The sequence below is a fragment of the Entelurus aequoreus genome, linkage group LG12 (genome assembly GCF_033978785.1).
Source record: "Entelurus aequoreus isolate RoL-2023_Sb linkage group LG12, RoL_Eaeq_v1.1, whole genome shotgun sequence".
In the NCBI taxonomy this organism is placed as follows: domain Eukaryota; kingdom Metazoa; phylum Chordata; class Actinopteri; order Syngnathiformes; family Syngnathidae; genus Entelurus; species Entelurus aequoreus.
In genome coordinates, this window is record NC_084742.1 from 18,902,071 (window position 1) to 18,916,378 (window position 14,308).

Consider the following 14,308-nt stretch of genomic DNA (forward strand, 5'->3'; position numbering starts at 1 on the left):
ACTTCTCTGTTAGTCAAGCAGAGCTGTTCGATTACTACCCACTGCCTGAATATTTTATTCGGGGCGTGTCCTCACTAATTCTTCACCATTCAGTCCCTATATTCTAGATTCATGTCATCCATCTGTGAGGAAATAAAAGTCATCATCCTCAGAACTTTACCCAACCTGTCTGAGGATATTGTACAACTGGTCGTCTCAACACTGAAAAGCTCAGGTGTGGAATCAAAAGCAGACGTCAAGTATGTAGAGCAGGATGAGATCAAAGACCTCTTGCCTGTTATCCAGCAAAGGAAACTTCTGGAGGCATTCAAAATGGGTAACTATCAATCTTGTGTTTGTAGTTCTCCCATCTAGTTAAAGCTACAGTAATTGTTGAGAAAGAATAACACTCATTTCACATAGAATGGATACATTCGAGTAGAGATTTGCACCTGTCAGATATTCTACAGTTCTCCCAAAAGCCTTAATGCAGTTGTATTCCAAACAATTGTTTGAATTGACATGCATGCATATGGGAGAAATTTTGAATCTAGTGATGTATACATTTTGCTTTATTTATATGCGTTTTAGAAACTACAACAGTCGTGCTTGATCTCCACCCCTTGCCAGATGACTTGGTACATCAAAAGTCTGCAGGCGGAAGTCTGTCATTGTTCTCCAGTCCATTGCCTTGCTCCTCTTTATCTTCACTGGCTGGCTTTTCGCCCTTGTCAAGCTCTTCACCAGCTTCAGCACCTCCTGAGATCGGTAGGTTGTGAGTTCAAACCCCGGCCGAGTCATACCAAAGACTATAAAAATGGGAGCCATTACCTCCCTGCTTGGCACTCAGCATCAAGGGTTGGAATTGGGGGTTAAATCACCAAAAATGATTACCGGGCACGGCCACCGCTGCTGCCCACTGCTCCCCACTGCTCCTCTCACCTCCCAGGGGGTGATCAAGGGTGATGGGTCAAATGCAGAGAATAATTTCGCCACACCTAGTGTGTGTGTGACAATCATTGGTACTTTAACTTTAACTTAACTTTGTTCTCAGAGTGGAGTAAGCCAGCCCGCCATAATATCCAGTAAATGGCATGAAACCTTTCGAGTCCCATGGGATAAAATGCCTGCTGAAGTGCAATCAGCTATCGCCAACAGCAGGAGACCTGCTCCTGACAAGCGACGCCAAATGATTAGAATCCTTGTGGATGAAATGAGAAAGTAAGAGGCTAATCCAACGCGCGGTGAGTGTCTCGTAATCTGCCAAAAAATTGTTAAGCAGTACCCATGTAGTTTTGCTGATATGACACCAGAAGGTGCCATCATTAGTGGAGGTTTTACTTCATTCCTCACTCAAATGAAAACACGCATTGAGAACATCAATCGTGAAGGAACAACCAAACCACTCAGAACAAAAAGACGGTTTGGACAAATGCAGAAATATTGTATTCTTACATTTTAATTAGATTATGCTCCCAACTGCCATGTTATATTTTGTCACAAGTCATCATGGTGACCTATTTTTTTCTACAGATGTCTGCCACTGCAGCCGATGTGGAGCGGACTCTGACCCTCCCGACCAGTCCACGACTGATACTGCTGGGTAAGTGTCTCATGGAGCGCAGAACTTAAGTCTGTTTGTCTTAAAGCTAAGAACCATAATGCTCAGTCTACCCTTCCTGTGGATGAAGATGGGGAGTTGACTCTTCGTATCATCCAGCTGTTGATGGCCTATTTTGATGAAAGAAGAGATGCACTGATACTCCTTGCAGATGTAAGTTTAGCACTATTAAGCTACAAAAGCATACAAACATCTAAATTAATATTATAAATATTCTAAAATTCAATGTTTTTTTGTTATTGTTTTTCAATCTCTTACCCACCAAATTATGCAGAAATATTGTATTCCTACATTTTAATTAAATTATGCTCCCAACTGCCATGTTATATTTTGTCACAAGTCATAATGGTGACCTATTTTTTCTACAGATGTCTGCCACTGCAGCCGATGTGGAGCGGACACTGACCCTCCCGACCAGTCCACGACTGATACTGCTGGGTAAGTGTCTCATGGAGTGCAGAACATAAGTCTGTTTGTCCTAAACGTATGTATACTATGCTCTCCTGTAGATGTATTTGTATCATTGTTGTTTTTGTCATTCCGAACATTGGAAAGTAATGATTTGCAGCAGTACACGTTAGGAGACTAGATGTAAACAAAGTAAAGAGAGAGCAATATATTATTGGGTGTGAGGTGGCCATTCCAAATACCTTTTAAAATGTTACCCATATTGGATACTGTTTAGGAACATAAACTGCATTTCTTGACTGTACCAGTTGCTGGTGACAAAGTCACAATAAAACGTTGGATGATCACCATGGAAGGTGATGTCATCTGCGAAGGCGTCCAACCTAGCTTCATCTCAGGGCTTGCTGCCCTTCTTGCCACCTACTATGTGTTCAACTTGGAATACCAAGAGGAAGGGGCTCGGACATTGGAATTTGTTCAAAGGTAAATCCTCTTCATACTGTTAGGATATTTTGCCCCTTTTCTCACCTCTGTTCAGGAATTTGACTTGTCATTTCCCCAATTTTGTGCCTTAAATCAATGACTCTTCTGTTCCTTTGTGGACCTTCTCATTAGGGACCGAAGCACCAGTTTGACTCTAAGATACAGAGAAGGTAGGTAATGTGCAGGTAAAAATATGTTGACTGGGTCAAAAAAGGAAGCACCTGTTTGACCCCGGGATGCAGAAAAAGTAGGTAATTTGCAGGTAAAGATATGTTGACTGGGTGATGGCAGGAAGCACCAGCGTGACCCGAGGATGCAGAGCAAGTAGGTAATGTGCGGGTGAAGATATGTTGAATGGGTAAAGGCAGGAAGCACCAGCGTGACCCCACTATGCAGAGAAGGTAGGTAATGTGCGGGTGAAGGTATGTTGAATGGGTGAAAGAAGGAAGCGCCGGTGTGGTCGAGGCAATGCAGACAAGGTAGGTAATGTGCAGGTGAAGATATGTTGTATGGTGAAAGAAAGAAGCACTAGTGTGATCCCAGAATGCAGGGAAGGTAGGTAATGTGCAGGTAAAGATATGTTGAATGGGTAAAGGCAGGAAACACCAGCTAGACTCCAGGATACAGAGAACGTAGGTAATGTACAGGTAAAGATACGTTGAATGGGTAAAGGCAGAAAGCACCAGCGTGACCACACTATGCAGAGAAGGTAGGTAATGTGCAGGAAACAGCGTAAATACACGGTCCCGTAGATGGAGAGAAAACACATAAATAGAGAGAGGGATTGGGGAGGCTTTAGCATTGTCTTCCTCTCTGAATTTGTCTTAATGGGTTTTAGAGCATTCACTCATCTACAGCTGTGGTTATGATTTAGGCTCACATATATCCTAAAATTGATATGAATATTTGTGCAGTGCATATTCCTAAATTAACAATGTGGGGGGAGTTCTGTATCGACTGCAAGTAATTTTCAATCACAACAGAATATCTAATATGCTTTCTCTCTTTTTTTAGGCGATTCATTGGCGTTAACCCTGAGAGGGGAACAAAGGCTAGCCAGGGAAAAGTGGTGTCCAAGAAGACCGGGAAGCGTGTCCAGAAAAAGGCAGCAACTGTAAATCCTCACGTAGCCACCCTTATAAAAAATCTCACAGACTTTGAGTGGGGCTTTATGTAGCCGACAACTAAACACTTGACTCGTGTTCAGTTATTTGTCTCCAGTTTGAAATTAAGTTGACATGTTCTAAATGTTAAAATGCTTTACTGAAAATAAGAAGAATGCACTAAATGTACATTGAATGTATTTGATGCGTTTTGAAATGATTGGTTAAAAAAAGCATAAACTTGCAAGGCCATTTCTCCAGTCATTTTTATGCCAGCAGATTGCAGGGGTATGGATTTTGAAAAATTAAAAGTTCAACTCATTAACTTCTAGTGGCATTATACTGTAAAGCTCAGTCTATAATGCTTACAATTATTTTACTGTAATTAACTGTTCATGGATATTACAGTAGATACACTAAAATAACAGTGTAATGCCGCTAAACAGACGACAGTATTATGCTGTGAAGCGTATATTTGATACAGCACAGTACTGTGATACCTTTTACAGTAATAAACTGTCGTGATAAATCACAGTATGTGTGCTGTAGAAAAACAGTATTATACTGGAACCATTAGCTGCCAGTAGGTTACTGTAATTAAACGGTGAAAATGTTTACAGTGTACGGTTTCATATAACGTATTCTCTTCCTTTGCAATCTACTAATAAAAGTTTCAATCAATCAATCAAAGCTGAGAAACATATATATTTTGGCGGCCCTCGAGGTGACGCTCGCTGCCCCGGTCCTATAATTAAGACCAGGGGTGTCAAACTAATTTTAGATCGGGGGCCACATAAAGAAAGATCTGCTCCCAAATGGGCCGGACTGGTGACATCACGGCACGATAACTTAAAAACAAAGACAAGTTTTCTTTGTTTTAAAAATAGAACAAGCAGATTCTGAAAATGTACAAATCATAATGTTGTTGGGGTTTTTTTACACTTACATGTTGCGGTTAATAATTTATTTGTTGTTATTTATATTTTCTGAATAAATTATGTGATAATGTTCATCAGTTAACTCCTTGGTGTTAATTTTCAATCAAGATAAAAAAATTATTTCAAAATCAAATTACAGGATGTTATTTATGTAGTTTGATCATTTTCCTCGACTGTTGTACTAAGATCGTGTGGTTTATTTTGCACATATGTAGCATCTACAAAGATACAAAAAATGTCTATTGCGACATCCAGTGGACACATTTAGAACAGCTGCTTCTTTCATTCAAAAATGTCAGGTTTATTTTTATACTTAGCAAACTCATCCCGCGGGCCGGACAATACCTGTTCGCGGGCCTGATCCGGCCCTCGGGCCGTACGTTTGACACCACTGATTAAGACACACAGTGTGTTAGGTTAAATACAATCTTACACTGTATTTTAGGATCGCGTACATACTTAACCTTAATTGCCAATCATACATTCTTGTCTGGTGTGGTTTCCGGGAGGGGTTTTTTTCTCGTGTAAAATATGTGCCTTAGGTAACGTGTACTGAGGTGCGCTTCAACCGGATGTCGAAGCAGGGATTTCCAAGCCTCCGTGAAGGCAGCAGCGTTTACTTGGTCGGAGAGTGAGAGAGAGAGAAAGAGAGATAGGTTCACTCCATCCTCATCCTCACACACACACGCACGCACACACCCAAATACACGCACGAATCCACAGTGACACGCGAAAGGAGGAATTACACAGCGGTTTCCGAGCTCCGTTGGCAAAACATCAGCGGGTAGGCGCTTGTTTCTGTGCTCATCAGCTGTGCTCCTCCATGACAGCAAAAGGCAGCTATCGCCTCTAATCGGCTTGATTCCGTCTATTGTCATGGGATGAGGGGTGGAGAGGTGCTTTGTTAGAATTGGGTTGTCTTCCTTCCCTCTGCTGAGGAGGGTGCGTGGTGATGATGATGATGGTGATGATGTTTTCTGGAAATGGAATCCCCCAGGTACAAAAGACAGCAAACTGTACGCACTTCATGTTTGATGCCAAACAGAAGCCGACATGACGGAAGGCTAATGTTCCTTATGGCCTATTGATTTACTATCATTATGCATGCACGGCCCTGCAATCCACTGCAATCTAACCCCCCCAGCAGTAATAATAAGACTCTGTATATGGGGGACGGAGGCAGAGGACATGTTCAAATCATTCCGTGGAATAATTGGATGAAAATGTTTCAATGTCATGATCCAGCAATATTTTGTACACGTTGCTGAGTAATGAATGATGCATGTCGGCCTGGGCGGATGGGGGGAAGGGGGCATCTGTTTACAGTAACAGTCCGGCATTTTTATGTTCTATTTATTGTAACAGACAAAACAACAATGTAAAATACTCAAAATACATTAGTTATATTTAGATTCATCCAAAACATCAGGTCTTACTCGCCAGCATTAGCTTATAGCTAGAGATGGACATAGTTAACTTTGTTTTCCAACCATGGAAGGAAAAAGTGAGTGTGTGGGACAGGGACAGAGAAAAAGATGATTTTATCCATCCATCCATCCATTTTCTACCGCTTGTCCCCTTCGGGGTCATGGGGGGTGCTGGAGCCTATCTCAGGCGGGGTACACCCTGGACAAGTCGCCACCTCATCACAGGGCCAACACAGATAGACAGACAACATTCACACTCACATTCACACACTAGGGCCAATTTAGTGTTGCCAATCAACCTATCCCCAGGTGCATGTCTTTGGAGGTGGGAGGAAGCCGGAGTCACGGGGAGAACATGCAAACTCCACAAAGAAAGATCCCGAGCCCGGGATTGAACTCAGGACCTTCGTATTGTGAGGCATATGCACTAACTCCCGTGCCGTGCGTGCGGATGATATTAGATTAATTTAGAAAAAAATTATAACCAATAACATTTCGCCTTTTTTTTTGCGAAGCAGTTCGAGCGTATCGTATATTTACCATAGTGAAGCAGAATGAGTCTAATGGCAGTCAATAATGTTATAATATTTGAAAAAAATAAAAATAATAGTCTGTCTATCTGTGTTGGCCCTGTGATGAGGTGGCGACTTGTCCAGGGTGTACCCCGCCTTCCGCCCGATTGCAGCTGAGATAGGCTCCAGCACCCCCCATGACCCCGAAGGGGACAAGCGGTAGAAAATGAATGGATGGATAATAATAAAACATGTATCCTTTAGAAATATGGAAAAAACTGCTGATGGATTGAGAAGCAGCTGGAAGGAGATGTCGTAAATGTTCACTGTAATTGCTGTATATTATTTCACAAAACTGTTGGTACTACATTTAGTCGCATTGTTTTTAAACAATATTTCTTATCTAAAAGTTTGGTTTTTCTTGTTTAACAGGCGTGTTACATGGTTAAATGGTTCTCTGTTGGGGGGATGCACCAATTCATTTGATTTCAATTAGTTTCAATGGGCCAATTTAGTGTGTGAATGTGAGTGTCAATGTTGTCTGTCTATCTAAAAGTTTGTTTTTCCTGTTTAACAGGCGTGTTACATGTTAAAAGTGTTATATTTTGGGGGGCTGCACCAATTAATTTGATTTCAATTTGTTTCAATGGGAGATGTTGAATAGATAGACAATTGTTTTGCGTTAAGAGCTCTGTCACAGAACCAATTAAACTTGTAAGTTGGGGTACTATAGGTCAGTGTTTTTCAACCACTGTGCCGCGGCACACTAGTGTGCCGTGAGATACAGTCTGGTGTGCCATGTGAGATTATGTAGTTTCACCTATTTGGGTTAAAAATATTTTTTGCAAACCAGTAATTATAATCCGCAAATAATGTGCCGTTGTGGAGTGTCTGTGCTGTCTAGAGCTCGGCAGAGTCACCATGTAATACCCTTCCATATCAGTAGAGGGAAGCAGGTAGCTAATTGCTTTTTAGATGTCGGGAACATGGTTTGTTGTTTGCCGTGATCACAATATACGGGAGGCAGCGTGTAGGTAAAAAGGTGTCTAATGCTTAATCCAGAAATAGACAAAAGGCGAGTGCCGCTAAGAAAAGGCATTGAAGCTTAGGGATGGCTATGCTAAACGAAGCTAAAACTGAACTGGCTACAAAGTAAACAAAAACTGAATGCTGGACGACAGCAAAGACTTACAGCGTGTGGAGCAGACGGCGTCCACAAAGTACATCTGTACATGACATGACAATCAACAATGTCCACACAAAGCAGGATAGCATCCGCACAACTTAAATCGTCTTGATTGCTAAAACAAAGCAGGTGCGGGGAATGTTCAAGGAAGACATGAAACTGCCACAGGAAAATACCAACAACACAGGAAAAGCCACCAAAATGGGAGCGCAAGACAAGAACTAAAACATGACACACAGGAAAACACCAAAAACCTCCAAACTAGTCACGGCGTGATGTGACAGGTGGTGACAGTACACCTACTTGGAGACAAGAGCTGTAGTGATGCATGCTTGGTTATGGTTTAAATTCATACCCAACAATTGCGAGAACGACTTTTTAATTGTCAATATCGGCTGCTGAGTTTCATTTTTCATTGATTTCTACTGGTTGTGTGCCTCGGGATTTTTTCAATGAAAAAAATGTGCCTTTGCTCAGAAAAGGTTGAAAAACACTGCTATAGGTTACATATTAATTGTTTTTATTGTCAATCAAGAGCAATGATACTTGATCGTGGTTCAGATATGTCAGATGGTCAGCAAAGTTGAAAAACCATCTCAAGATGGATTTTGGTCGGAAAAAATCCCCAAAGCAGAATATTTCTACTTCCACCTGTATAGATGCTGTTGTTGGATTTATATTCAGCATTTGTCATCCTCCAAACACTTCAAGTCCACTTGATACCAAAGTGCTCAATCCTGGTGTCATTTGACCACATCACATTCTCCAAAGTCATGTGTTTTTCTTGGTGACTGTGCTCTCAACTCCAGCGAGATCATTGATCAGTTCCTCCTTGGTACTTCTGGGCCGCTCTCTCCCCTTTCCAACAAGCATCCTTACCTCACCAGGTGAAATCTTGCATATAGTGTACATATTTATTTCCTTGAATCAACACAAGTTAATCTATAACATTTATCTAATGCCTTTCTCCATAAAAAAAAACAAAAACATGAAAGTGCTGCATTGTTCCTATAATTGAAAAGGGGATAAACTTACACAATTATCAGTAGATCGAAATACAAAACTCTGGGGAAGGCAGACCTCCACCAAGGCACATTCATGCCAGTCTGTGTCAAATTGTACACCAAAGTCTGAATGGTGTGGTTATGGCAGCTGCAATATTCACTCTTCAGACTTCAGTCAACTAATACCACACGTCAACCTGGGGTTGCTGTGGCGACAACAGAGATGCTATACGAGCAAGAAGTGTTATTTTAGGGTTGGATAGCTCCATATTAAGGAGTGTTTGCATGGATATGTCAGTGTAGATGACAGTTTTTGGGTCACATGATCACTATCTGGGATACGATGATGCACTTTTGGAGGTGACACTTGCACACATACATGAACTGTTCCTGCTAATAAATCTTCTTAAATAACTAATGTGCGGCAATCAGTGATCTATGAGGTCACTTAGCATATCTACCAAATAACTGTCGAGTCATCAGATGCCTCAAATGGGTGTTAAGTTAAATGTTTGCCCTTGTTTCATATTTGGGGAGCCATTTGAAAATTGAAAATGGATGTGAATGTTTTATTTATTTATTAATGTTTTACTTTAATTATTTTTATTTTTATATCATTTTTATTATATTGGCTTCATGCAGCAACAATTATTTCAGGATGAGACTAAAGTCTTGTTGTATTTGACTTTTTTCTTACCTTTTCATATGCGCTTCCTGTATTAAAAACATACAAAAAGAAGGTATTTAATACATTTTGACACATGATATGATCAATGATACTAAAATTACTACAATGTAATGTAGGTTAATATGTGTTAAGCTTAAAACAAAATTGACATCTTAGCTTTTGTGGGGTGGTATAGCTCGGTTGGTAGAGTGGCCGTGCCAGCAACTTGAGGGTTCCAGGTTCGATCCCCGCTTCCGCCATCCTAGTCACTGCCGTTCTGTCCTTGGGCAAGACACTTTACCCACTTGCTCCCAGTACCACCCACACTGGTTTAAATATAACTTAGATATTGGGTTTCAATATGTAAAGCGCTTTAAGTCACTAGAGAAAAAGCGCTATATAAATATAATTCACTTCACTTTTCTGTTATAGGTGACAAAGCAAATTGGTGTAATATAATAGCGAATTTTTGCGAAGTAAGAATTCTTATAAAAATATATATTTTTTTATAAGTATTTTCATTGAGCATAGAAAAACCTGTTTACAGCCTTGTAAATATGTTTATTTTTTACATTATTAGAGTTCTCTAAATATGAAAATTCACATTTACACCCGTTTTACCTAGTTTAGTAAACAAATAATAGAAAATAAGACTAGTAATACTCTACTACCGATAGATGAATGGTCGTCCGTCGCAATGCATTTAAGACATAAATAAGAGATACTGTACAGTAAAATACAATCACACAGACATGATTTCTTAGTTTTTTATATTTTATCAATTTGCAAAAAATATATTTTAAAAAAACAAAAACATTTTCATTGTGTGTAGAATTTTGAGGACAAAATGAAGTTATTATATTTTGGAATAAGGTTCTAACATACCAAAATGTGGAAAAAGTGACGCACTGATAATACTTTCCAGATGCGCTGTAACTTAGATTTGTTATTTGAAGTTAATTTAGCCATTTTTATGCTTGGGGCAAAAGATATGTAAATATTGCTTAAATATGCATTTTTTGACTACTAACAAGTTGCAGTCATACGTGAGGATTTTAAAATAAACATATTTTTAAAAAGCCACAAAATTCGAAGAGTGAATTGGTGAGGGACAAATGAGTACTTCATTCCATATAAAAAAATGTGCTCACACTTTGCAATACAAGAGGAGTCCTGCAGATGCCTTAATATTTTTTGCTTGGCTGTTTTGTGTTTTTAGAACTAACTCAATTTGTATGTGTTGCTTCTTCTTTTACTTTTGACTGGAGGTGGACGACATGTTCACCAAATATCTACAGTAGGCTACATATGATGCCCAGTGGGGTACGTAATGTTTTTCTACCACCATGCTTCTTTTTTTTTCTTCTGTTTCGACTTTTGAAATGCTTTTTTTTTTAAGTCAAAATCAAGCAACACCAAAATTGTAAAAGTGAGAGTCGTTGAGGGGAGGATAAGACAAGTGTTTATAAAAGTGTCGTGGAGGATTTGCAGAGTGTTACGTGTTACATAATGCCACACACACGCACACACACACACACACACACACACACACACACACACACACACACACACACACGCGTTCTCTGGCAGCCGTTGATGCTTTCAAACGTAAAGCAAGATATGTGGGGTTTATTAATTATATTATATATATATATATATATATTTAACATGTAAAGCGACTTTGGGTACTTAGAAAAGCGCTATATAAATCCCAGGTATTATTATTATATATATATATATATATATATATATATATATATATATATATATATATATATATATATATATATATATATATATATATATATATATACATACAGGTATATATATATTATATATATATATATATATATATATATATATATATATATATATATATATATATATATATATATATATATATATATATATATATATATATATATATATACACAAAAATGTACATATATACTGTGTTTATATATATGTTTATATTCTGAACAGGTTGATTTGTCACACTATCAGTTTCTTTTTGGTCTTTTTCATCTCTCCATCTTTCTCCCACACACACAGTCACCCTTCCCCACCAGTGGGCGGGCAGAGAGCGGGAGTTTGGGGTGGGATGAAGCACAGGTATTTATTTCCAAAATTGATAACAAGTGTTAGCATTGTCGCATAGATTTTCCCCGCACAAAATAGTGTGTGTTACAAGATACTAGATGTGATGTTATATAAATAAATAAATGATAAATGGGTTATACTTGTATAGCGCTTTTCTACCTTCATGGTACTCAAAGCGCTTTGACAGTATTTCCACATTCACCCATTCACACACTGATGGCGGGAGCTGCCATGCAAGGCGCTAACCAGCAGCCATCAGGAGCAAGGGTGAAGTGTCTTGCCCAAGGACACAACGGACGTGACTAGGATGGTAGAAGGTGGGGATTGAACCCCAGTAACCAGCAACACTCCGATTGCTGACACGGCCACTCTACCAACTTCGCCATAAGCGTTATATCGTCCGTTTATGGTAAATTGTTTTATTAGAGTATACTCTAACTTCACACTTTTTGTGCTTAGTACCACAAATGCACTTTGACTTGAACAAAATCATTCAAAACATACATTTTATACCGCTTGTCCCTAGCTGGCTTAAGGCTAAAGGTTGGTATTTTCCTGGCTTGTTTTACAGGAATTTTTTGAAGAAATATTGTAAGAACAGTTGTAATATTGGACACCAATTAACGCATTAGAATTGGTGAATGGCTTAAAAAGTGACCTGTAATGGGGAAAAAAAAGGGTTTTGGAAATTAGCTTGCTTACTTCCATTTTGGAGCAGCCATATCCTAGGGGAAACACGTGACTGTCATGATAACCACAACGTTTCCTGCTGAGTCCCCACTTAGCGATCAAATGAGCTCATGTCAAGCGACATCGCAGTTTAGGGCCTATCTTAGTCACTATCTTGCTCTAAAAGTCTGCAGGTGCAGCATTATGACGTAATTACACGGACGCTTGATCAATAACATTGGATTGGGTGTCATCACGTTTTTTTCTCGTCTGTGCTTTAGGTGCGGCAAGGCTTTGAAAAGCGAAAGCAAACAAGGAAACCTGATACCAAACAATCAAAGGCCATTTTGTTCAGCCATATTTTCTCCTGAGCCCCAAAGAGTTCATTTGGAAGGGTGTAGAAATTTGACCGACTCAGCAGCCTCTCTGGCTCATACAATAAACGCTTTAGAAGCTACAGAAGTGTTGTTATGACATACAACAACACCAACAAATGCTAATTTATAGGGCTGTGAATCTTTGGGTGTCCCACGATTCGATTCAATATTGATTCTTGGGGTCACGATTCGATTCAAAATCGATTTTTTTTTCAATTCAACATGATTCTCGATTCATTCAATACATAGGATTTCAGCAGGATCTACCCCAGTCGGCTGTCATGCAAGCAGAGTAGTAGATTTTTGTAAAAAGCTTTTATAATTGTAAAGGACAATGTTTTATCAACTGATTGCAATGATGTAAATTTGTTTTAATTATTAAATGAACCAAAAATATGACTTATTTTATCTTTGTGAAAATATTGGACACAGTGTGTTGTCAAGCTTATGAGATGCGATGCAAGTGGAAGCCCCTGTGACACTATTGTTCTTTATTTTTATTTTTATAAATGTCCAATGATAATGTCGAAGAGGGATTTTTAATCACTGCTATGTTGAAATTGTAACTAATATTGATACTGTTGTTGGTAATATTCATTTTTGTTTCACTACTTTTGGTTTGTTCTGTGTCGTGTTTGTGTCTCCTCTCAATTGCTCTGTTTATTGCAGTTCTGAGTGTTGCTGGGTCGGGTTTGGTTTTGGAATTGGATTGCATTGTTATGGTATTGCTGTGTATTGTTTTGTTGGATTGATTAATAAAAAATTGTTTTTAAAAATAAAAAAATAAAAAAAATATCGATTTTTTAAAAATGAGAATCGATTCTGAATCGCACACCGTGAGAATCGTGATTCGAATTCGAATCAATTTTTTCCCACACCCCTACTAATTATAGAAGGCAAATTGGTTGGAAGATGATAAAAAGACCGGATCTTTGGCCTATATTATTTCAATATATTTATGTTGTGTGTGTTTTAGCACCGCAGCCTTGCAGCAAGTGTGTGTTGTGCGTTTGACTGTTTGACTCCATTATTCTGTAATCTTCCTTTGTCTTCTTCCTTTCATCGTCCTAACCCCCCCCCCCCCAGCCCCCCTTCCCCCCGCCCATACACACACACACACACTTTCTGCCTCCACCCACAGGATGTGACTGTGGCTTGATTAGAAAAAGCGTGGCAATCCATCACCCTGCCAGTGCATAGAGCTTTTACGCATGCGTTCCCAAACACACACACACACACACACACACACACACACACACACACACACACACACACACACACACACACACACACATACACACGAACCCTACGACCCTGACTCCCTCCACCATAGCCGTCCTGTTTTCCCCTCCTCTCCTCGCTTCATGACCTCCTACAGCGACGTGCAAGCTTCTGTGATTTGTTTTTTTTCGCCGTGGAGATGAGCGTCATGTCTCCATGCTCTTCATCCTCCATCGTCACCCCGCCCTCTGCTAGGCTACCTTTGCCTTTTGTGCAGTCCTGGAAAAGACCGGCACCTAAATGACAGAATGTCAGCTGTCCTTCCACTCCTTTTGCTTCCGCTCATCCCGCCTCCTAAGAGTCCACTTTGGCAAAGCGTCTGCTGCCGCTCAATATTCAGTCGGGCTAATGAAATGCCCACCGGCTGCTTGACTCAATCTCAATCTGTCATGTGATGATAAAGCGCTGTTTTCCTCGTCATCATCATTGCTCATCATACAATCCAATAACACATACAGCTACTTCCAGGTGTGGCCTATATGGCTTACATCAGTGTTTTTCAACCACTGTGCCGCGGCACATGTGCCGTGAGATACAGTCTGGTGTGCCGTGG

The 14,308-nt window shown here is 39.7% G+C and overlaps 1 protein-coding gene across 1 annotated transcript in view; it reads left to right on the forward strand.

Moving 5' to 3' along the window:
* Positions 1-5,163: 5,163 nt before the first annotated feature.
* The window catches only part of peli3 (pellino E3 ubiquitin protein ligase family member 3), a 35,064-nt gene continuing 25,919 nt past the window's right edge, over positions 5,164-14,308 (forward strand). Inside the window, exon 1 of the mRNA XM_062065005.1 lies at positions 5,164-5,316. The gene's annotated coding sequence lies outside the window, so the exon portion shown is untranslated. The remainder of the gene's footprint in view (positions 5,317-14,308) is intronic.